The 23,816-nt window shown below is 39.2% G+C and overlaps 1 protein-coding gene across 3 annotated transcripts in view; it reads left to right on the plus strand.

Moving 5' to 3' along the window:
- The window catches only part of TNS3 (tensin 3), a 222,944-nt gene that overhangs the window by 8,715 nt on the left and 190,413 nt on the right, over window positions 1-23,816 (plus strand). The window contains exon 1 of one of the 3 annotated variants that reach the window (XM_027675957.1): window positions 20,149-20,167. The exons of 1 other annotated variant lie outside the window; for it this stretch is intronic. The gene's annotated coding sequence lies outside the window, so the exon portion shown is untranslated. Of the gene's footprint in view, window positions 1-20,148; window positions 20,168-20,591; window positions 20,631-23,816 lie in introns of those variants that run through there. One more of the 3 variants, XM_027675956.1, reaches the window with a different exon arrangement.

A 23,816-nucleotide genomic window follows, 5' to 3' on the forward strand; every position in this document is an offset into this window, starting at 1 on the left:
CTAGCACATACATAAAACTAAACAAAGAAGTCTTTAGGGTGATAGGGTAAAATGAAGTTTCTCTCAAAGTCTTTGAGATTCCTACTTTTTATTAGCCAACCAGTGTATTTTCTTGTAAAGACTCTTGTCAAACCTGAAGAGTTTGCTATGGACAAGGATGACCAGTTTGGATCATGATGGTCAGGAGGTGGTTGTCTGGTATGTCTGATTGGCTTTTGAAAGCAGAGTTCATTCCCAAACCCTGTGTGATGACTAGCTTTGAGCATGACTTGCTCCCTGACAATGCTGCTGCTAATCCACAGATTTGTCATGCTGCTGTACTTGATTTGTAGGTCTTCCCACTGGCCCCCATCCAGCTGGTCATGGATTCCCTCTCTGGGAACGGGTCAACACTTATTTCACCCCACTCTTTTCTGGCTTCCAATTTCAGCCAGCTGGTAATATAAGGAGAGCTGATTATATGAGTCAACTTGAGATGACTTACTGTTTTCTAAACCTCTTTTGGACCCTGTGGACTTCAAGAAAAGTTACTTATGTCTTAGATCACTTTCAAAGTCACCAAAACCAGGACTTCTCTATCACTTCTTGGACACTTAAGTTATAATGATAATCTTAATTGCATCTTTACTCCCTGGGTATGAATATAAGCAGTTTCTGTAGCAAGAGTATGTTTTGAAAAAAAAATTAATACATATATTTTTACAAAATGGAGCACATAATCTGCATGTACAAGTATGAATATATTCACGTGTCTACACTGGTTGTTATTCATATCTCAAGTTACTTGTGAGTCCCAGAATGTATTTGACCACTTGGCTAAACTGGTGGTGTATTAATTTTAAATAATGCAACATTAAGCAATAAATCATGATGGTGATGGATCTAGGGCACACCCCAGACCTGTTTCTTTCCCTACATCATGGTTTTTAAGAGTTCACTTATGCCATTATATATGCATCCTTACACATTATCTGAAGACAGCCATGTTTCGGGAGCTGTCACATATGGAGCAAGATGTATGTTTTTTGTTCCCATATGGATTTCAGGATGGAGGGACCAGGTTGATGATGTTTTACTGTGGGACGGGTAATAGAGCTGTACTAAGCTGTTACTTCCAGTTTCACAGCTAGCTGGCCTTGGCTCTTTGGTACCTTTTGCCCTGAGAAGACCTTCCAGCTCTGACCTACCCCAAATGCATCTAATACTGTGGAGGCATTAGCCCTCCATTCCATGTTTGGAAGAGGTGTGGAACACAACTGAAGGAAAATGGACTGTTGCTTATGGATCTTTACTGTTACGAATACTTGTCATACAGTTTGGCTGTTCCGCCAGGACACCAGGCAGATAGTTGTATATGACATTCAGGGACAAACACATGGAGTGAATTGTGGCAATATGTGGAAACACTACATATTCTTTCCTTTCTGTTAATTTAAAGCTGCCAGTGAGGAATCAGAGCTTGATGTCATAAGCCATTTATTTATAAAAAACAGTTGTAAAGGAGACAAAGAGCAAATGTGCTGTTCAGCATCTTGTTTCTGTTGCTCTCAGTTCTCTGTCATCCAGCTACAAACACTAATGAAGAGCCTACTCCTAATGCTTTTTTTGTCAGTTATCCAAGCAATCAGAGCCAGACTCTCAAAAACTAAGGCAAGTTTCGGCCTTGAAAGAGCAAAAGCTTTTCATTATGTTTTTAAAGTAAATGTCAAATATAAACTCTTTTTCATGTCCATGTAAGCCCAACGGGCATGTAATGCCTGCTTCCTGCCAAATCAGGTATTTATTATGGCTATCATTTAGAGGAAAATTAAAACCATATGTGTCTTTGTCCTTGAAGTCTCCCCATACAATTTAAGAAGGCTCTCTGTAGATTTATTACCATATCAGTTCACGGGTTTCCAGTGCATGCATGTATTTATTATGGGTTTTCAACGACAGACTGATCATGTTGTGGTCTTGAATGTAGTGGCCATTTAAGCATATGCACAGTGGCACCAGGACCTAGACATGGGTGGTGTGTGTGCAGGCATGCGCGTGTGAGAGAGAAAAAAAGATCATACAGAAGGTGAGTTCGTTCAACCTGGGGATTTTGATCTGGATTTTGTATGGCTGTAATTTTGGTAGGCACTTAAACAAAGGGTTGTATTTTTAGCCTGTCTTTAAGGTATTTGGAGCAGTTTTTTCTTGCCTTTGTGCTTGAGCAGGGGAAAGTGCTACTTTGTGCATGAATGTTTTTGATGGGCACTGTAAGAAGAACTATGTTCATGTGAAAATGATTTTAAGTATAGTCACTTTGCTCAGCACTTCCAGTGCCATGATGCCAATGGCAGTACTTACTTCAGAAGGGCTGAAGTCACACAGAGGAAAAGTCTGGTGGCTGATCTGCTGCCCTAAAGTCTGATAGTTGTAACTCATAAAAGTAGGAGAAAGCTGAGATTTGCAGTTACTTTGACACAAAAGAGTGTTTTCTGTTACCTGCTTATGAGACATCTGACCTGTAACTTTTGCCTGAGTCAGTCCTAACTTATTTCCTGTTGAATTCTGGATAGCTTTAGTTGCATGAAGAGTGTCCCCACCTGGAAAAAGAAGAGAATCTGTTGGTTCAAACTGAACAAACCTTGCAGGATTTTAGGGTTTCTAGGTTGTGATATCTTAATATCAGTGATCTGAAGGCAAGCTGTAGAGTTCTTCATTGTGGAACCATGTCAGACCAGTATGGGGATGGCTTTTGTTTCCTTAGCCCTCATTTGTAAAGAATTCCTATTTAGGAATGCATTTATGTATGTAGCAAGAAGATTCTTAAGATGTGAGAGCCTAGAGAAAAGGAACACTGACAGAACCATCCAAAAGAGTGATGGAGTAGCCTCTGTGTCACCAAACCACGACACTTTGTTGTCTTCTCCACAGAAAAAGGAATATGGTTCTAATGTATCACACAGATAAAGAAGCATGCTTTTAAGCTGGGATCACTGAACGTCCATAAAACACGAAATGGAAGAATACCGAAAGCAAAAAGATGTTTCCCTTATTCATTTTACTTCTCCCTTGCAATCCATCTTGAAAGGACATTGTTGCTGAATGTTCATTGAAATGTAGAACTAATTGACCAGAACCAGCTGCTTGGTTTCATTGTGCGTGACTCCTATCTTCAGAGGCAGAAACTTTTCTAGAAGTGTGGAAGCTGAGCCGTAGGCAGCTCTGGCTGGCATTCCAGCAATGTTTGCTTCTTGGGTTTTGCAGCTCTATTGAAGTTGTCAGTGTAACAGTATTGGAATATCATTCAAAAACTTAGGAAACCTGAATGGCTTTCAGCAACGTTGGAGGACATTCAATGGAAAAATTAATTATGTGGGACCTATCAAAACCCAGTACTTTCAGTTTGTTTTAAACTCTTTTAATTTTAACTCTGACAGTTAGCTGCAAAGGCCTGGCTCACAAGGTTTAAAAATATAATATTAACTTTTTGCTGAAACATGCTGAGAATGGTGAACACTGCTACAGGTTTGTGCACTTCAAAGAAGTAGCTGTTATCCATACTGTGGATTTAATGATTTTCTTATAAATATTCATATTCTCTCTGTTGCTTCCCCATACTGTAGAAATTTCCATTTAGAATTTTATGTATTATGCTTTGTCACAAAAATTAAAAACAATGAATAAATAAATAAATAAATAACAAGAATACTTGTTAATACTGCAGTTGCATTTCAGTGCTATCTTCAGTGTTTTGATCAATTATCACTGTACCTTTTAAAGCTAAAGATATAATTAATTGAATTATTGTCTTCAACACTTTGTATCTCAAATGTGACTGCAAACAAACTGGCTTATACCTGTCAAACACTGACAGGGCAAATATGAGAAATGCATTTTCAGTCTATGTTTACTGAGAAGAAAGATTTGAGTTTGGAGTTTGCAGTATGAAGCTCAGATCCAAGCATAATTCACAGGGATTTGGCACAGATGAATGGACTGCTGGCTTCTGGATTTTTGAGAATTCTTTGAAGATCCGTTTTTGGCTATCAGTGGGTGGAGAATCACGTTTTGCTCTTCTTATAATGAGTCACAAAAAACTTGCCACAATGCATTCCTCCTCTCAAATGTTGTTGGAAGTTTGGGCCATTATACAGAAACTGGGAGACAGGACTAGAGGGGAAACCTTGCCAAGAAATCCTGAAAATAGAAAGCTGAAAAATATTACTAGTGTCACTTGGAAGACCTACACTTCTAATTACTTTCATCATTGTGGCTTTAAATGCTGTGAAAATCAGAATACATTGAAAGCATTCTTCTGAAAGTACTTGCAGATTTAGAAAAAACCAAACAACTTGCAAGCTGGACATTTAGCTGTGGATTGATTATAATATCATCTCATGGGCTGCTGGACTTATATTTTGAGGCACACTATTCTGACTTCCATTGACTGATATCATGCAAAAACCTACACTAGTGAAGCAAATGACATTAGGAAAATGTACAGAACTATGTATGGAATTATAACCTGTTTTGTTTTTCTTTTAAATTACACATGAAAATGTGTAACTGGGACACAACATCATGAGCTGTGGAATACATATGAACCTAGTTCTCACAGTTGAATACCATGCAGAGTGTGGGAAAACCAGAAACTTTGCTATAGAGAGAGGCTTCTTCAAAGCCACGTGAATGACATCTGAGATATCAGATTAATGGACAAGAGGAGGAAAGAGTTGGTGATTACAGTTTCTGATACATACAGCTCTCAGGACATAGCAGAAATCATAAATTGCAAACATAATGGTTGGAGTGCACCCAGAAGTAAGTTCACAGGGACTTATTTTCATTCTGTGCAAACAATGGGAGGCTAACTGGGTTTAGCTGCAGTGCTAACCAAGAGAAGAGTTCAGGCTTTTGAGATTATATAGTGCTGTCAATTGCAAAAATTGCAAAAGGCAGCATAACGTCTTGCTTTCAGGCAGACTGAAGACAAAATCTGGTGCACCAGTTTGATGTTTACTGTATTTATTGTATGTTCTTGAAACACTGTCATTGGGAGCTGCTAATCAGTGTTAGCAAAGAAGTGCTCTGGATTTTTCTTCCTCAGTGCATATTGCATATATTCTCCTAGTTTTGTAACCATCTGAAAGGATGGCTGTTTATAAAGGTGCAAAAATAATTTTCAAGGAGATGAGAACTCTTTTTTTTTTTTTTTTTTAGCCTCTGTCAAAACTATCTAGAGGACAAGGGCAGGAAATCCTGACTCCTCCCTGGAGCAGCACGTCTCTGCTTGGGGTGCTAGAGCCACTTGGGGTGCTAGAGCCAGAACATCAACTCCACACCTCTCATTAGGAAAGGCCTCTCTATAATTGGTCCTTAGCCTTCTGATTGTTACCGCTGTTACTCATCTGGATATCCCTGATTGTTTGTGGTATCTATTTGCAGCATGCATTGCTGGTGGTGAAAGTTTTCCATTGCTGGGAAGAGCGTGTGGGTTGAGAAAGCTGTGTTTTCCTTGTGAAACCAGAGAGGTATGGTAGTAGCAGCAGCCAGTGATTCTGACCAGCATGGGTCCAGCACTAGGGCCATAGTGGGAAGCCCCACAACCAAACAACAGCCACATGGAGCCATTTGGAATTGCCATGCATACTTGCACCTAGGACGCTCTTTTTTATATGCTGTGGCCTCTTACTATGTGATGCAGAAATTATATTTTTTTGTTTGCTCCCATTTCTCCCTCAAGTTCTACACAGATGTAGCAGTGGGGGTTGATGGGTTGAGAGCCCATTCAATGTCCATCTATCTAATTGTACTAGAAAGCACCAGGTGAAAACAGAGCAAATGTAGTATGAAAAAGACCTGCTCCTGCCAAGTGGATGAAGGCAAATTAATCCTAAAAGAAGAGTTAACACAATATGTTTTCCAACATTTCAACTCATGATTAGTCTATCATAATTAAGATTAAATATCAAAAGAAGAAAAGGGAACATCAGAATTATGCTGGTATAGGGCCACCTCAGGCTGTATTGTTTTCCCAGCACTTGGGGGATGTGGTCTGCTCTAACCAAACCCTGTGGAAATGGTAGGTGAAGGGAAATAGCCATGGAAACAAATATGAAAGTCTTATGTAGTTTTAATTAGGTTTAATGACACTTATCAGAGAAGAACAAAGGAAAATGAGTACCATTGCTACCTTCTTCCTATTGTTCAGCCTTTCTCTCCCCACCCTGCAATGCATGCACTGTTGCTAAGGGATTTGGTTGTGATGTACAAATGAGTTGCTATGGGAAGTTAGTAGATATTCCTGTGAAACTGATTCTGGAGATATGAGAAAAGTTTCACTGAAACTGTGATCATTTATGCAAAGGTTGTCTGTTCCTGTTTTAAGAGTTTAAATTGTATTGAGGGAAAGAGGGAAAAAAAGAACCCTGAACTACAATGTATTCATAAATAAGGATAAATAAATAACTTATTCTGTTTCTAACTAATTTTTATTATAACTTTTTTTTTTTACTTTAAAATTACATTCTGTTCCAGGAGACTTGAATTTATTGCAAAAAAAAAATTAATAATTTCCTTCCTTTTGAGTTGTTGTAACTACTCTGTGATTTACTACAGGAAGGATGTCTTATTTCTGACTTCCTGATCTGCCCGCAAGCAGATCTGGTGCCCTCCTGAAGGGCACAATTTTGGTTGCTGGTCCACCCAGCCATGCTAAATTTATACAAAGAAGTTTTATATATCTAACAATACCAGAGAAGCAGATGTTTTATGTTTACTCAGGGTCTTTTGTCATCAGGAATCAGAGAACAAACTTAGCACATCCAAAGCCACATGCCTTTTTTAACTGCACCTATATTAGATTTGGTTAAGGATCACCCTTTTGTCAAGCAAGATATTTTACTGATTAAATTACTGCTTGGTAGCTGTGCAAGCAGGCTCAGTTCTGAGTCTCTTTTCAGCTCTCAACAGAAGGAGAAACTGATCTTTAGCAGATATTGCTGTTCCCTCCGTTTTCTTCCTACCCCATGTGTATAACAGCTTCTTCTTGATCAATCTCTTGACTTTAAACTTTTGGCGACTGAGAGAGAGGGTAGAGAGATGGGGACTCAGAAATAAGAGGCGTGAAGTGAATTGTTTGGATGTGGAGATTCAAAGATGAAGGCAGAGAGCAAAGGAGATCTTGAACAGGAAGGACCAGAAGTTGGATATGAAAGCAAGAGCTGCAAAGAAAAGTGTATGAGAAGTGAAACAAAAAAGCTGAGGAAATTAAAGATGGGGTGAGGAAGAGATGGGGAAAGGGAGCAGAAGATGAAAAACCAAGAAAAGATAATACACAAGCTGCGCAAATTTCTATAATACGTATGTAGTTGCTTACATTAATATTTATCCAGAAGTTATGCATCCAGGCCACTAAGAATCTAGGCTTCCTACTTAAGTATTCCGGAAGATCATTTATTCAACCCATGTTATAATTGGCTACTGCTGTTTGCTCACTACAGAGGGAGCTCAGACAGTTTAAACTTGAAGGCCAGCTTTTACCTGGCTCACATTTGGCAAAATTATTTCTACTTACTGTATTAGAGTTGGATACTTTTGTTTTTAAAACTGTAAAAGATGTGGCTTTTTAAGTAATATCTTGGTATTCTTGTAGGATTAGGATGGAGCATAGGCCAGCAAACTTCTTTGGTGGGGAAGGAAAACTCGTTAGGTCAAAATAATCTAGGTTGACACTTATACTTTTTTTTTTCACCCATGTCTAAAGAATATAACAGTGTTTAGTTTGTGTGTGTACTTTGTATATCACTAAAGGATCAACACTAGAAGCTTTTTAGAGATCTTGCCAAATAGTGAGGGTGTAAATATAAGAAAGGTCTCTGAGCACAGCACCTCAGAATGGAGATTAAAAAAAATAAAAATTGTGATTATACAAGAAACTTAATTCTGTTAATAAGCTGTACCAGTCTTCACACTTGTAATTATGATATCCTAAAACTTCAGTTCCCATAACTGAGAATATAAACCTGAGTTACTGTTATTCAATGTTAAAGGAGCTTAATATGTTTCTTTGTCTTCTGACTTCTGATTACTTATCGAACAGCACTGAAAGCTATGGGCTTGTCTTCCAGTTGAGAAGGGGAATGTATTGCTTTAATTCAGTTGTGTTAGTCTGGGATAATTGTGGAAAAAGCATTGCTAATTGTTTTTGAGGGAGAAATGGAGAATTTTTCACACACATGCACTTTTGCCATGTTTAAATGTCTGTCTGTAAGTGCAGGTGTTTCCAAGTAAAATATTAGGAACTTTTTGTTTTGCTTTTCTGAAAAAGTATTGAGTAGAAAATGAGTATAAATAATTTTGCTAAAATGCTGCAAGTAGTCTTTGGCACTTAGGACCATCACAGTATTTAGGTTCAATTGACTCTATGTACCTTCTTACTTGGTAAGCCAGAAGTATATAGTGATGTTTGCCTCAGCTGTGCTAAGATAAAAAAAGCATTGTGGTTATTGTGTATATGTGAAAGACTAAAACACACAAAAAGAAGGATATAGAATATATCCATGGGGAATTAAAGGATTTAGTAAGCAAGCAAAATTTCACATAGAAAAGAAGAACTACTTACTGGAATATATGGTCTTGGGATTAAATGTTTCATATTCCTCCCTACATCTCTGAAGACTGAATCGCCCAAATGAAATTAGCAGAGTATTTCCTGACACAGATTAGCCAAAAGCCTTTTCTATGTTTCCTGTATGATTCCGGGCCTGTGCTTGGTTTGCACAAAGTGATATTTGTGTGTGTGTGCTGGATCCTCCATACTGAAGCTTTATGTGACCATTTCTCTGGACACTCCTGCAGCATGCTCTTGTACTCCTTGTTCTGTGTCCTGTCTGCGCAGCCAGCACCCTCATGCTGAATGAAGCTGTGGCTGTGGTTTCTGTTGCTCAGAACAGCACCAACTTTTGTATGACCATCTATCAGGTGCACCGACCTGATCCTGGAGGGAATAAAACCTGAAAATTATTAATTAGTTATTTAAATTAATTTTTACATGAAATATTGATTATATTAATTAGTTATTCCACAATTAGCAACTCTGTTCAACGTGCGCGTTTAGAAGAGAGCAGATGGTTTTTGGAGGGTTAGTCTGCTATTGCAGGGGAGGTGTAAAGAGGAAAGGTTTTGAGAAGCACAGGAAGAAGCCTCGTCTCTGGCCGCAAGCCTGCGGAGAGCGGGCACTTGCCGCCACGGGAGGGCACTGCAATCCTCCCCCTCCATCGGCACTCCCCAGGCTGGGCCTTATTTCTGGGAAATATTTTGAAGTTTCAGGAGGAAGCTTGTAATTTTTACTTTTTCTTTTTTTAATGTCAAAAAGTTATCTCCTCCTCATTTAAGGACTAATAAAGTAGCCTCTCGTTTTAGTTGTGTTTCAGCATGTACATGTTTACAAGGTTTCATTGTAGTTACCACGAGCAGATTGCGACTTAATCTTCTTTCACTACTACTCCATCCTTTTCCCTCTTCTTAATTAACCATCACTGCCTCTTGTTTCTCTGCGTATACTTTAACATTCCTCTTTATTCTTATTTTTCAGGGTGACTGTGTATTATTTTATTTATTGTAACCAAAATAAAAGAATAAAACCATAACACAATCCTATACAAACCACCTACATTTAAGATAATGTTTATGTAAATCAGGAGAAGGCAATATTAAGGATGCCCGTGCAAAGAACCCAAAGGAAAGCAAAACGAAAACCCAAACTCACCACCAAAAACAAATGCAAAAATTTTTCCCTTAGGCCTATAAATAGCTCCTCTGTGACCTGTAGCTATCCTAAATAAATTTATAACCTGAAAAGTAAATATTTATTAACCTTGATGATTTCTCTGCTGAAAATGTAAATGCCTAAGAGAAAGTCTGGAGTCTATCAGACTGAAAAGAAAATTTTTATCAATATTTTCAGAAACAGAAATATTTGCTAGAATCGTTGCTCTTGTAATATACCCTGCTTTTGGTTATACCAAGTATTCTTTTCTTCATGTGGTAAAAGCTGACTGCACTGGACAGAGATGTCTTCCTGGATTAAGTGCCACCTGCCAAAGAGACTGACTTTAACTTTTATCAAAATTGGAGTCATTTAAAGCTGTACTGTGGCACCGTTGAAAATCAGGGGAAGTTGCTCTAAATGGATTGCAAGCACAGAGATACTCAGCATTACATGCCTTTTTTACTACTCTTTTCAGCTTGATATTCCTGCTAATTTTTAACTAGTAAGCAAGTTCCCTCCATAAAATAAGTTGTGTCATCTGACAAGCTGACTTCGTTATATGTTGTGTGACATTTTCCAAGCCTTTATTCTGCAGTCTGAAGGAGCTGTTGCACACTTCTGTTAATCTCAGGGCCCCTGCCATCCCTCTCCTTGGGCTACCATGGCCATCACTTGACTCTAAACAACTTAGTGTCCATCTGCTGGTTTCTGTACATCTCTGCTGTATTTCTGTACAACTCTACATTACGTATCTGTCTGTAAGTTTGACTGCTCCTTGTTATTTATATCTCCAAGTTTTCTTGGTGAGAAAGAATAAGAAAAGTGATCAATATTTTATCTTTCTGTGTAATTTTAAATTATTTTCCTTCCTGTCAGTCTTTATTTGCACTGATTTTGTTGTCCTATAGCACAGTGAAACACTGGGAACTTGTTTTGTATATGTCTTTCCCTGGTGATTGAAATGAAAGGAGGCTATAGCATGAGTTGAATGGAAGGAAGTGGTTTAAGATATGCAGTGATGTATCTTAGATTCACAAGTCACATGCATTTAATAGCTGTCTCTTCATCTGCAGAAGAAGGTGCAAACTATCTCTGTGATGCACAAACCCTGATGTCAGTGTTATAGCTGTCTGCCTGCAGCATTGTGAAAGCTGGAGTCCAAAGAGAGGTGGCATAAATACTTCAAGTCCAAGATGTCATCAAAATGTGTGCAAAATATTTAAACCAATGACAAGACTTATACTGAAGAAAGATGTTAGTGTTCTAATTTCTAATTCTAATTTCTAGAACTAGTGTTCTAGTTTCTAATCTGTCAGGTAGTTAGATACTTTTGCTAGATTTTTTTCAACACTAGCGAAAAGGTTTTGTAAGGTATTTATCTACAAAAAAACCAAACCCAAACTGAACAGGAGTTAGCCTTATTGCTAAAATGAAAGTAATTGACATTTAATAGGAATTTAAATAAATCTAAATTAAATATGAAATCTGATAATCTGGACATAGTGGTAAAAGTGGAATAAAGAGAAGAAAATTACAAACTTAGCAAAGGGAGGTGATTTAAAATGACTGTGCAGGTACAGGCATTAATGGAAATAGAAAGCCTTGAGCTAAGTAAAGGGCAGAAAATGGATAGAAACCAATGTAATTCTGCTTTATATTCTACTTAGAGTTTATATGCAAATACTCTGATGGTAGAAAGGCACTCCAGGTTCTGAGGGCTATGGGCCTTGCAAGTCAACAGGAAGCTAGCAGTGGATCCCAGTTAGGATGTACTGTACTATTAAACTAAAGAATGGGCACATTAATAATTCACAAAAAGGTGAACACCAGCAAAATTAAAAGAAAGTAGGCACTGTATATATCAGCTTTAATAGCAACTACATATATGGTGTTCAAAGCTGAAGATAATAAAATGGTGCAGTAAAGAAAGGGAACATAGTAAATACAGAAGAAATAAGAACTGATCCCAATTGTATTCATGGTGGAAAGGACAAAATATATAACAGGGAATTCTACTAGAAATGAAAGAGTTGCTCTTGGGTAAACCTTGATTTCAAACCTTTCACTTTTCAAAATTTGTCAATTACTCAGTTGTTCCAAAATAGTTATTTACATGATTCCCTGATTTCTCTGTCAAGGTTGTTCTGAAAAGGGACAAAAATTCCTATCTCCAAAATTTTTGGAAGTGTTTTAATGGTAAAATGAATTTGTAGAGAAGTTCCTCTCACTTTTAGTATGGAGAAGGGAGTGGCTGACAGGATGGGTCTTATAAAACCTGGGCATGAGTTAATATGCTAGGAGAAATTGTTATATGTACTTGTAAAGGCAGTCAGCCTCACTGTATATCACTTTCAGTGATAACTCACTAAAAAATGGCAAGATGCTTTGGATATAAGAATGAATACATGGATTTAATTATACCTAAAGTCACTGGTATTGTCATTAACTGTTACCCACACATACTTTCCCTTCTAATGCACTAGGGGTTAGTTGTAAGCAAATGATGTTATCTCATCAGTACTGTTTTGTGATCTATGCAAAGTAAGCTCTGACCTTAACACAGCTCTTGCTGAACAGTTGTCTGGTTTCGGTGATTATTGAAAACCCAAACTGAAATGCTGCTTATTTAGCAATTTTGGCATTTTATCTATTTCATCAAAGTGTACAGATGAGGTTGAATTGGCTGAGTGTCTATTCAGTAATCTCTGCTCAGGTACTGCATGTTGGAAGTACCTGAGCAGAATAGTAGTAGGGTACTTGCACTGTTGATTAAACTTGGCCCTGGGATCTAAATCAAGGAAAACAAAATAGCCTTCCTTTGAACAAGGGCATTCCCTTTCTTTACTTGAGTTTAGGTTCAGATATATCATTACCAAATGTCAAACATGAGATCTCCCCTCCACTTCTATACCTATAAATTATGAAGCAGTACTTAGTAGAATTCCTCAGGGCACAAGAGTTAAGGCTGCATGATGTGCATGCTTGAGGTTTCTGTGGCCACATTTGCAAACAATAAATGTTGTGTTTTTATCTTATTTCCCTTGGGGAATATCTTTTGTGTAATTTGGTTAAATGGCACATGGATTATAAGTGTGTACCTGTGTGTGTATATAAATACATACCCACAATTTATCCCCAGGCAGAAATATGAATAAATTGTTAAAGGTCAACAGTTGTCTTGTTGCTGACAGAGGCTCTCTGTTGATAAGCCAAAGAATTATGCTTTCTTAGTTATGTTCACTCAGGTAAGTTAGCTGAATGTGATGGAAGAGTTCTCTTGAAGTTTGTTAAGGTGCTAACTAACATATCTTAAAGACATGTTTGCTACTTATATTGTAACTTACTTCTAGAATGCATCATAACTTGGCCTGATAACTTGGCTTCTGATGTTCTGTGAAGCTATAAACATGACATTGGTTAGAGCTTGGTGCTAATAATGCCAGGGTTGCAGGTTTGATCCCTGTACTTAAGAGTTGGACTAGAGGATCCTAGTGGGCCACTTCCAACTCAGAATAATCTGTGACTCTGTGAACAACACTGAGATCTTAAAATACAGCTTTTGATGTGTTTCAAGTTGTTCGAGATTTTGTTGTACCTTTTTATGGGGGCTGTTTAAAATAGAACCTTAGAAGTCCACCAAGTTTCTTTTTCTAGACCCTCTCTCCTCCACTAAATGCATTAAGCATTGCTGCAGTGAGTGTTGGAAGAGAAAGGAAAAAGCAATCACAAAAATCTGAGTCATGCAGTTAGGCTACCACTGTACCTTTATCTGCTATTGCAGTAGGCATAGGAATGATCCAAAATAGCTATAAACTTGACAAAGCTTGAAAGAGAAATTCCCTTATTGCAAAAAAAAAAAAAAAAGTGAGGTAACATCCCTTATTTTAGGCTTAGTTCTGTTCTCCATACTGAAAAGAGAAAAGCACTGTACCTAGCTCATTTCAGAGTTGCTGCTTTTGGAATAGTGCAAGATCAGGAAGATTTGTCAGTCTGTAAATTTGACATACATCAACTATTTGGCTGACATAGGTTAACAAGTAGATATGCCTTGCCCATAGCAACTTCTTGTAGTTCTAGGCAACATCTGCTACCTGTGGCTTTGAGAACGTGGATTTGCTTGCCTGTACTGTTCATTTTATCATGAGTCTTGCAATAATTTGGTATATTTATAAAGTCCAGGTTCTGAAGATAAGTAAATAATATATTAATCTCAGTTTTCTTTGTTATGAGTAAAGTTCATGGTTCTGGATAAAGGCTTGAAAATGTGAACTCTCCAGCCTTACAAAACAAATGGCAAAGAAAGGGAATTAAAATGAAGATTATTATGGATGAAGAGGGTCTTCATCTCAGAATTTTGTCTTGCTCTACTTTGTAAAGTTGTAAGGTTGGACTGGTACCGCCATATCAGCTGGGAGTCCTTTTAGGGAAAATCCCTTTTTCTAAACTGATGGAGCACTGCTGATAAAGCCTCAGTGGAGATGGATGCCTCCTGGCAGAAGAGTAGTTCTCTGTGTGTGGCTCATATTGTTAGAATAGGTGAGATGGCTGTAGTGGCCAAAGAGATCCTGTAGGCCAGGATGTAAGTGCAGTGTAAGTCTGTGTTAGGAAGATGTGTCAGCATAAGTGGGCCAAAAGTGTGGGACAGCACCAATTAGGGGTCCCTAAGCTCTACACGAGAAGTTAAGGGCTTTCACAGGTGCCTGAGTGGACATAGAAACAGCTCATGACAGCGCTTCTTGTCACTTACTGTAAATAACATCTTTGTCCTACTTGTGTAAGAGTGGCATAATCTAATGGGTAGGCAGAAAGCAACTTTTCAGAAACTTCTATGAAGAATGCTGAATTGTAAGAAGTTTTTTTTTTATTGTCTTCATTTAGTACAATGAGAAAATATGAGCACCAAAGATGCAGTGAAATTCTTAAAACATTCTATATCACTAGAACAGATTTCAATGAGAAATTTTAATGTTTTCTATCCTATATTTTTCTTGACTGGGTACTAGGCTGAGATTTGGTTATTGAACAAGTAGCTAATGTGATTCCCCTGTGTTTTATAATTGCTGCTATGCTGAAGCTTTTCTTCCTTCTCATTCAACTCTTATAATTTTGGTTTGTCTTGCAGAGTTGAATGTAAATTCTGGGAAGATACAACAGACTTATTTGTGTCCCTTGTTCACTCATAATACTGTTCCTCTGTTCCATTTTATTATAGCTAACTGGAGGTTATTTTCCTGATTCGTGTGGCTACAGTTATCTTACTGCAACTCTCCTGAAGTCATTGGACAACATAAACTCACATAAACTTGAAATTGGTGTCTCCCCGTATGATTCAAACTGGGGAGAAAAGGATTATTTTCATTTATAAACACTGGAGTGGAGGGCAAAGGATACAGGAGTTTGAAACAGGATTTGGTGCCTGGAGGCAGACATGTCTCAAATCACAGAAAGATGCTTTATTAAAAAATTTGGTTTTGTTGCATCCCCCTTTCATAATGTACAGGTTAGATTCCACTCTTTGAGGCCTATTTTTTGAGTCATGTCATTGTGAATTAAAAAGAAGACATCACATTCCCTGAGAAGAGTAACTACGAAACCTATAATCTAAGTGAATCATACTAACTACCAGACCTGAAATCTAAGTGAATCATAGATTAGTCATTCAACTCTGTAATGTTTTTTATACAGCTGGCATTATAATTTGAGGAAAATTCCTTAAACTGGAGATGACTTTACTGACAATTTTGGTAGCTGACACTACTGGACCATAACTGGGAGGTAGGAGGCTATGCACAGGCTTGAAGAAAGCTTGCTTTCTCTTCAGTTTAAGGAAATCCTGCCATCTCCACTAGCTAGTGTACACAGATACTAACATTAATACATAGACACACAACGTCTACAGCAGATTCTGTCTCAGAGCTGTTAGCTGAAAATAAAAAGTCCTCTACACATTATTGTGAGCTGGGCCCTGTTTCACTGTATGAAGAAGGGAGGTGGAGGAAGAGAAATATATTATTTTGAAGCTCCCATGCCACCAAAAAAAAAAAAAGGCTGTCATCAATGCTTAGAGTACATATGGAGCAATGCACTGAGATTTGAGAAGGCATGTTGCAACATCCAGCTCTTGGTTCTCTGTTTTCTTGAACTCTGTGTAGCCAGTTGCAGCAACTTTTGTATCCTCTGCACTAAATTTTCAGTCATGTTACACTAAGTATATGACATGTGGCATTTGATTCATCATTGCCTCCCAAGCGTTGAAGAATTGTGCAATTGATCCCTGTGTGTGGAACTTCTGTCTGAGCCCTATGAGAGGAACCGATTGAGTTCTGAGAAGCGTAAGAAGCAGCAACTGTTTTACTTTTCATTTAGTTCTCTTTCCTATCAGTTTTCTCTGTATCAAGTAACACTTGACTTCCCTCACTCAGTACCACCAGACTTGTGTTGAAAGCACCTTCTGGACTTGGAGTTTTTTCTGGACTATAGTCGTCCTAGTATATGTTACACAAAGCAGCAATTATACAATACATTAGAGGCTTTTCTACAGCCTTCACAATTTTACTTTTAAACTTGCCAATTGCAATGTTTCTCTCTAGTTTCTTCTTACTGCTTTTTTATTTTTTTAAGGGAAAAAAATAAAAAAGAGGAACAGTTCTAGGAAACTGAAGAATAGTGGATAATGTAAAGTACCAGGCATTTTTTGTTATATCACAGGGCATCAAGTATTGGATTATGTGAATAATTACACACACAGCGCTCATTATATCATAATATAAATAAGCCAACCTTAAAACTACATAGTCCTGCCTTTTAATGGTTATTTTTAGCATGCCTGTACTATCTTGTAGTGGGCAATGTAGACATGTCCTTGCAAGCTGATAACCTGCAAAAATGTAATCATTTATTAGGAACATAATAAGTGAATCAGTACAAGGAGAAAATGTTGTATATACTGTGCAAGGTTCTTGTCCATTTTTCATAAGGAATCAGAGTACCAAAAGACAATCAGATTAATGTTAGATTTTTCTGCAGCACACTATTGGTATGGACTGAAGTTATTAATAGTTTAGAGAGATTTTGTATTTATCATTTGATTTTGTACAAATAGAATGTTTCAGAAGGTTAATGTATATTTATGTTTCATTGCCACACTTGTAACACAACCACTGATGTGTTTGATCAGTTAGCAGATTTAACATGAGCTTTTTGACCACCACAGATACCATGTATCATCTGTACTAGTAAGTCAGTGATGGAAAATAAGTAATGTGGGTTCATTCCTCGAACATAGAACATGGGGTTAAATATGGTCAGTTGGTGTGGTAACTTGAATATGTATGAAATTGTGACTTGGTGCCCAAAGTTGACATATGCAGGGGCAGTTCATAGAATCATAAAATAGTTCGGGTTGGAAAGGACCTTAAAAATCTGTTCTGTTAACAGTACATGAATGAGATGATTATTACTTGTACAGCACTGCAGCTATAAGGATTTGTTTTGTTGAAAATGAAAGGAAGCAATAAAACCAGTTACTAGGAAACGCTGCTTTTTTCTTGTTGCAAATAAAAATGTGGTGGTTGTTCATCCTAGAATACAGAACTGCTGGGGAGACATTTATGAAACATTGTAAATTCTTATGCTACTGTTTATGTTACATAGTTTCTTTGGAGCTACTTAAAGCTAATATTTTTTGATCTCTGACACTGAAGTCAGATTACAAATTTATATTGTGGCCTAGTTTGAGAGAGTGTACCAAGTTTCAGGAGATTTGCTCAAGGGAAACTTGATATATGTCAAGTACTCTTTACACAAATGTGATGTATATCTCTATGCCTTATGAGTGTTTATAAATATAGGATATATCACCACTGTATATATTTTATGCACATGAAAGAATACTGTTTTGGTTTGTTTTTCTGTTATTTAAGCAAAATAGCAATAGGACTGAAACCATTTTTTCTGTGTTGTGATCTCTGCATAGCTTGCTCTCCAAGTTTTTTGCTGATAAGTGTGGATGATTAGTTTCAACACAGTGATGATTGACAAAGCAATCCCCCTTCATTCTGATTAAAAAACTTTGTTTACCTGATACATGATTCAAACTTGGTTGCTTCTGTAGAAACCAGTAAGAATAAAGCACATTGCAAAATCAGTGACCCCCAGTGTGTAAAAGATATGAGTCATTACTATAACTCTTCTTACTCCATTATTCGGAATGTTTAAAAGTGTTTGTGGTGTTATTAAATTAGAAGGCAAGACTATTTTGATTAGCAGGTTAATGGAGCAACTCCCTTCACATAGCGAATTCCTTGATTAAGCAAGTTTGTGTCTGAGATGAATGCTTAATTTAGTCATTGACTACACCTTTAGGCAGATTCAAATACACTGAAACTTCTTTAAAACAAGACAGATTTTCTCTCTCCCTTCCTATTCTTCCTCATTCCTAGGAAAAGCGAGGAGGGTAGGAATTCAGGGTATAAAGATGATAATTACAGATGTAAACATATAAGAAGCTATCATTTATTATAGATGTAATATAAAATGTAAAGAACATGTGGTTATGCTAAGCTAACACTGTGGCATTAACCATACATACTGAACTTCCTGACATTGAGCCTTCACATTTTTGTGTTGTGCAAGGTGTTATGCAAAAATAATTACTTTTTTTCTTTGGCTAGTGTAATGTAAAAATATGTGCATCTGTAAGCTGGTATCTGCATTTCAAAATCATGTGTGAGAGTGCTAAATCACATGATAGTTTAAATTTTTAAAAATATAATAATTTCTGCCTTTTTTCCTTGGAGGTCAAGTTTTGAAACTTTTGCTTGAAAGTGAGAAGGTGACTGTAATTCTGTTTTTGTTTTGTTGGTGAATTTTTCAGGTGATTTGTGTGATGGGGCTTTAAGAGAAACATCAAATGTTGTGAGGCTTTGAAAGTGCTGATTATCTGTACACTGCTGATTAAGAGCTTGATCCCATTCCAAGAGCCTCTTGGCTTAATTTAGGGACATATTAGGTATTATTTAAATATGAGCTGTAACAGTGGGGTTATGCAGATGGCATTGATCCAGCAGGAAGTCTAAGAAAAACTGTATCTCAGAAAACAGTGAGATGCACATGTCTAAAAGATTTGTAACACGTGTTCTCTTTCTCTCCTTGGCACAAAGAAGAGATTTAAAATGTGATGATGAATAAAGGATTTTGATTATGTCTGCTTCTAAATGTGCTAGAGCTTTTCTAGCAATATAATGTAGTCTTCTCTAAGTGAGACCCTAAGCATATCTGGGAACTAGTGTGTCTTTTGTTTGCATGGTGTTCATTATATTGCTCTCCCAGTAACATATATTTGTTTGAGTGTCATTGCCTTCCATATGGTCAGCTGTCTACCTATTCCCATAATATGAAGCATTGCAAAGAATAGACTTTGAACTTTGAAACCTGGCTCTGGGATCTCTCTTGGTGGTCCTTTATCCTCAGTGTAACGGAATTGCACATATTAGCCACTGTATTGCCTAAATACATCTGGGGGAAATGCCTAGTGCTAGAATGGGCTTGGCTGTAAATCTAGTCTCTAAGAGTAATAGAGTAAGGTATCCATTCTTGCTTATCACTTCTGTCAGCTTGCTCCTGGATCAAGCTACAAAGAGGTCACATCAATATGATGTCATAAGAGGCATGTTCAAATCCTTTCCTTTGTTGTTGGTGATTTGCATTCACCTCTCAAGTGATGACTCAGCTACCAGCTGATAGTGTGGTCTGTGTTAGCCATCTCAATCCTATAAATGAAGTTCCTCTTTGCTTCAGTGAATATTTGATTTTATATATATATAACAATGTATATATATATTCTAATGCAAGAAATAGGCCTCAGGTTATATCGGTTTCAGCTAAGTTTCAAGGTACCTAAGGAAATTCTATATCTAAGGATGGACATGAACTCTCATTTCTTGCAACTTGGGTGAAACTTCTGCTTTCTGATATGTGAAGTAAAAGGACAGTAGTACCTCTGTTTCCTCCCTGCCCTGTTCTTTGTGTTATGCCATGTAAGTTATCCCCTTATTCAGAGGACAGTGCCTAGCTTGTGGATCCTGCAGGAACTCCAGGTCCGAAGCTGCCCTTTCTTGAGCTTACTGAAGGGAGAGGTAATTCTTGCTGTGTAAATAACATAAATGTCAGTGCAGTAAAGAACTGTACTTGCATGAACTTGTGTACACAGGGAATATACAGCCTTAGGCAGCGTCTAAGCAGCGCTTCTGGGGATCATCCTGGCACTTCTGGTGCCGTGCTGAGAAACTTAGGCAGGTGCAGACCTCTCGGCACCCAACCAACTTCGACCTCGTTACTGTGGCCGCTTAGCACGTGGCTGCCCATGGCTGTAGGGCTCACTCTTCTGCCGGCAGCCGTGGCAGGCCGTCCTGGAGAGAGGTAGGTGTTCGTGTCCCGGAGACGGCAACTCCCAGCCTCGCAGTTAAGCTCAAAGCCGCCGGGGCACGGCTAGGAAAGCCCAGCTATGCAGGGCCCTAAGGGTGGCGGTGCTCTCCTCGCCTGAAGCCCCCCGCCCCGCTCCCAAGCGGACCAATCTTCCGAGCGGGGCAGTGAGGCCGCCGCGGGGAGATGGCGCCAGGTAGCGAGCCCGAGGACGGGGCCGGTGTTGTTGTCGCCGCAGGGCGAGGGAAGAAGGGCGCGGTACGGCACGCCCCAAGGCGGGAGTGGTGCTACGCGCCTCTTCCCCGCCTCCTCCCCAGCCTTGAACGAGGCGCTGGACGCTTTTCCCGGCGGGAGGAAGCGCACGAAATAAAAACAAGTGTGTCCGCGCTGAGGGAGGGGGATTTCTGCATCCCCTCACCGACCGAGCCGCCGTGCGCTGTTGCGGAGCCGGGAAAGGGAGGTAAACTTTGTCGGCCGTCGGGAGCCATAGGAGTGAGAGCGCGCCCGGCCGGTGCAGCGGCGCGAGGCTTTGTTCCTAGGGGGGCGGAGGAGGTCTGGCGGCGGGGAGGGCAGGGAGGCCCCTTGGCGGCCGCGGTGCCGCCGCGTTTGGGACTGAGGAGAGACGGCGGTTCTGGGGGCAGCCTACACCGGGAGCGGGAGGCCTGCACTCTCGCCCACGGGGGGCGCGTTGGGGCGGGAGAGGCGTAGTTGCAAGCGGTGGGGCTGGCCGGGGGCTGGAGCATATCTCCAAGAGGGATCGGGAGCGCCGTCCGCTGGGAGAGCGTTCACGAATTCGCGTTACCGGGGGGGTAAAGGTGGTGGAGCGCCGCCGCAGGGCAGGATGGCGCCGGGCTTGAGGGCCATGCCGTCCGCAGGCAGGCTCCGGCCGAGGGGCCCGGAAGGCGCTCTCGTATCTTTGTAGTCAAGCTGGGTCTCTCCATGCTGGGCAGCTTAGTGACCAGGTGCGCGCCTGGAAAGTTACTTAAACCCGTGGGCTTGTCAGGCAGGGGGATCCCCGGTGCGGGACTTAAGTGCGTCCGGCAGCGGGAAGCCGCCCTCACGCCCGGCTCGTCGGGTCGCCGTCCACGGAGAGCCCCTGCTGAGGCTGCCCGGACTACTGCAGCGCATCTGTTCGTGTGTGTGATAAATGGAGTTGTCTTTGGTACCCACCCAGATTTCTCCCAGTGCCAAACTGCTGAACTATTGGCAGTGTTATATTTTTGGCAGTGTTTTGCCGTCGTTGGCTAAAACTGCCAGCTGCGTGAAGAAAGGTCAAAATCTGTAGTTGCTTCCTGGTGCCTTTACTAAATAAATGATCTTTACTGAGGATCGAGGTTCAGGATCTTTGTGTGTCTTTTGACAACTGTACAGGTCTTAAACCTGCATTGGTGCTGGCCAGGAGCGCAGGCTGGATAGCTCAGGCTCCAGAGCTGTGATCTTCCACGTCGGGGTGGTCTCCTGAGTGGTAAGGAGTTGCACGTTAACCAGGGGTCACATTTCCAAGCCTAGGATTAGGTGATAATTACAGCATTTTGTGGAATTTGATTTTTTTTTTTTTATTTTGGAACGCTGTGTACATGTGAAACAGCATTTTTTTTTGTGTTGAGGAGTGCCTGGTGGCATTACATTTGCAAGAGCAGTGTTTACATTTTACTAAGTATGAAATGAAACAGTGGAGAAGAGCGATAAGAGCGCTAGCTGTATGAATGAGACTGGGTCTTTTTAAGGTCATATTGGATAGGAAACTTCTGTATGCTGCTCAACTTCATGACTGATTACAAACGTCTTAAGCTGGCTGATCTTTAAAAGAAACTGCTGCAGTTAGTCGAGTGTATTGTATAGAAGGCCAAGCAGGATTTTTCCTGAAAGTAATGAGATTCTTGATGGCTTTGAAGCTGTGAGATAGAACCTCTGAAGTATTTGAAGTAGTGGATTTTTAATCCTATATAGCCAAAATTGGCGTTTTGTTTGTGGTAATTAAATTGATTATTTCTAATAAATAATGTTTATTGGAAAGCTTACTTAGTCAATTTGTTGGAAGTACAGGTGCTCATGAATCAGTGCTGCATTGTCAAGAGTTTTCCATGAGTTAAATTAAAACATTCCATTTCAGCATAGATGTGTATGTGATTATTTGGAGAATGCAGTAGCCAAGTGGTTTAATCAGTATTTTTTGCAATCTCTGATTTAATCCAAAGTGCTTTTCTATAGGTTGTTTTACTGAACAACTGTGATATTTTGGGATATCATTACCATTGGCATTACCTTCTCTGGCCTGCTCCTTGTTTGCTGGTCATTCAGAAAATATTTATATCTTGAACACAGAACCCACAATAGGGATCTTTTTCTTTCTCTGCTGCTTGCAAATGGCATGGGAGTCCATCCCTCACGCTCATCTCTCTCTTTGACGATAAGCTCAATGGCTAGCAGAAGATTGGAAGATATCACTGAGATAGTGATATAATAGTGCAGAGTACTGGAAAAATACAGCAATTTATTTTTCATTAGGCGAAGCTGATTGAGAGTTTCTTCATCTCTTTTGTGTCTGACTTTCTTTCTCTGTGAGTGACCAAAATGACAGAGAATGAGTTGGTATTTTTGAGAGATGTGTGGGGCTTATTTGGGTAAAACCTTATTAGTATCGTTACCCATGTGTCTCCTAAATATGCTCTTTAACAAAAATAGAGATGGTAACCAAAACAGCAAGCAGGACTAAAATTGCAAAACAGCTGTAGTGAAGGAAAACCAATGCAAGGAAATTAATTTAAAAGTAACTAAAGATATAGAAACTTATTGACTGGTTAAGCTTTTATTTTTAGGGCTTAGAGTTCAGTTTTATTCCTAGTGAGATTTTCTAGTGGTGTATTTCTGGCTGCCAGTTGAAGAATCAGATATTAATTCATTTACATGCTGGAATAATCTCCTGATTGTTACTGAGTAGCTGTTGAGAATGTACAATTCCTACCATAGTAACAAGTGCTGAATATGCCTTATCCATCAGCTTCACAAAACTTGTGAAAAATTTACAGCTTTATTTTTTTGCCACAGTTTTGCCCTTTAAGTGCAACTTAAAATGTTGCATGGGTAGTCTGAGTCCCAATTCTGACACTGAGTCATTGAGCAAAGTTGGGAAGATCACAGTGGAAGTGATATAAAGTAAAGGTATTTGTTTACCTCATGTTGATGATTTAAGAATTAAAATGTATTGCTTGAGTGAAATGGCACTGTAGAGCAGTTCCTTTTGTTTTCGATGCAGAAATGTCAGATGTTTTTAGCGCTGGGGTGGATCAACAGGCTAAGACTGACCAGCACCAAGGAAGTGAAGCCTAGAAAAGAAGAACCTTTGCAGGTCAAGTTAACTTTAGTTCCTGTGCCTCAATACAGAGGGCTCACATGCGGGACTGAAAGTAATCAGAAGTTACCATATCCTTATGAGTGTCTTTATGTATTAACTACACACCTGAGCTATTGCTGAAGAACTTTCTGTTGGAAAATCCCTCTTGAGGAAGATTCTTCAGCTATGAAGGAAGATGTATGTGAGGAGAGTGGGGGGCAGGGAATGACATAATGGTTCAACCTTTTTTGTTTGTTTATTTGTTTTGGGTTTGTTTTGTTCTGGGTTTTTTTGTTTGTTTTGATTGGGCTG

This window comes from Neopelma chrysocephalum, unplaced genomic scaffold (genome assembly GCF_003984885.1).
Source record: "Neopelma chrysocephalum unplaced genomic scaffold, ASM398488v2 Primary Assembly neopelma1_26, whole genome shotgun sequence".
In the NCBI taxonomy this organism is placed as follows: domain Eukaryota; kingdom Metazoa; phylum Chordata; class Aves; order Passeriformes; family Pipridae; genus Neopelma; species Neopelma chrysocephalum.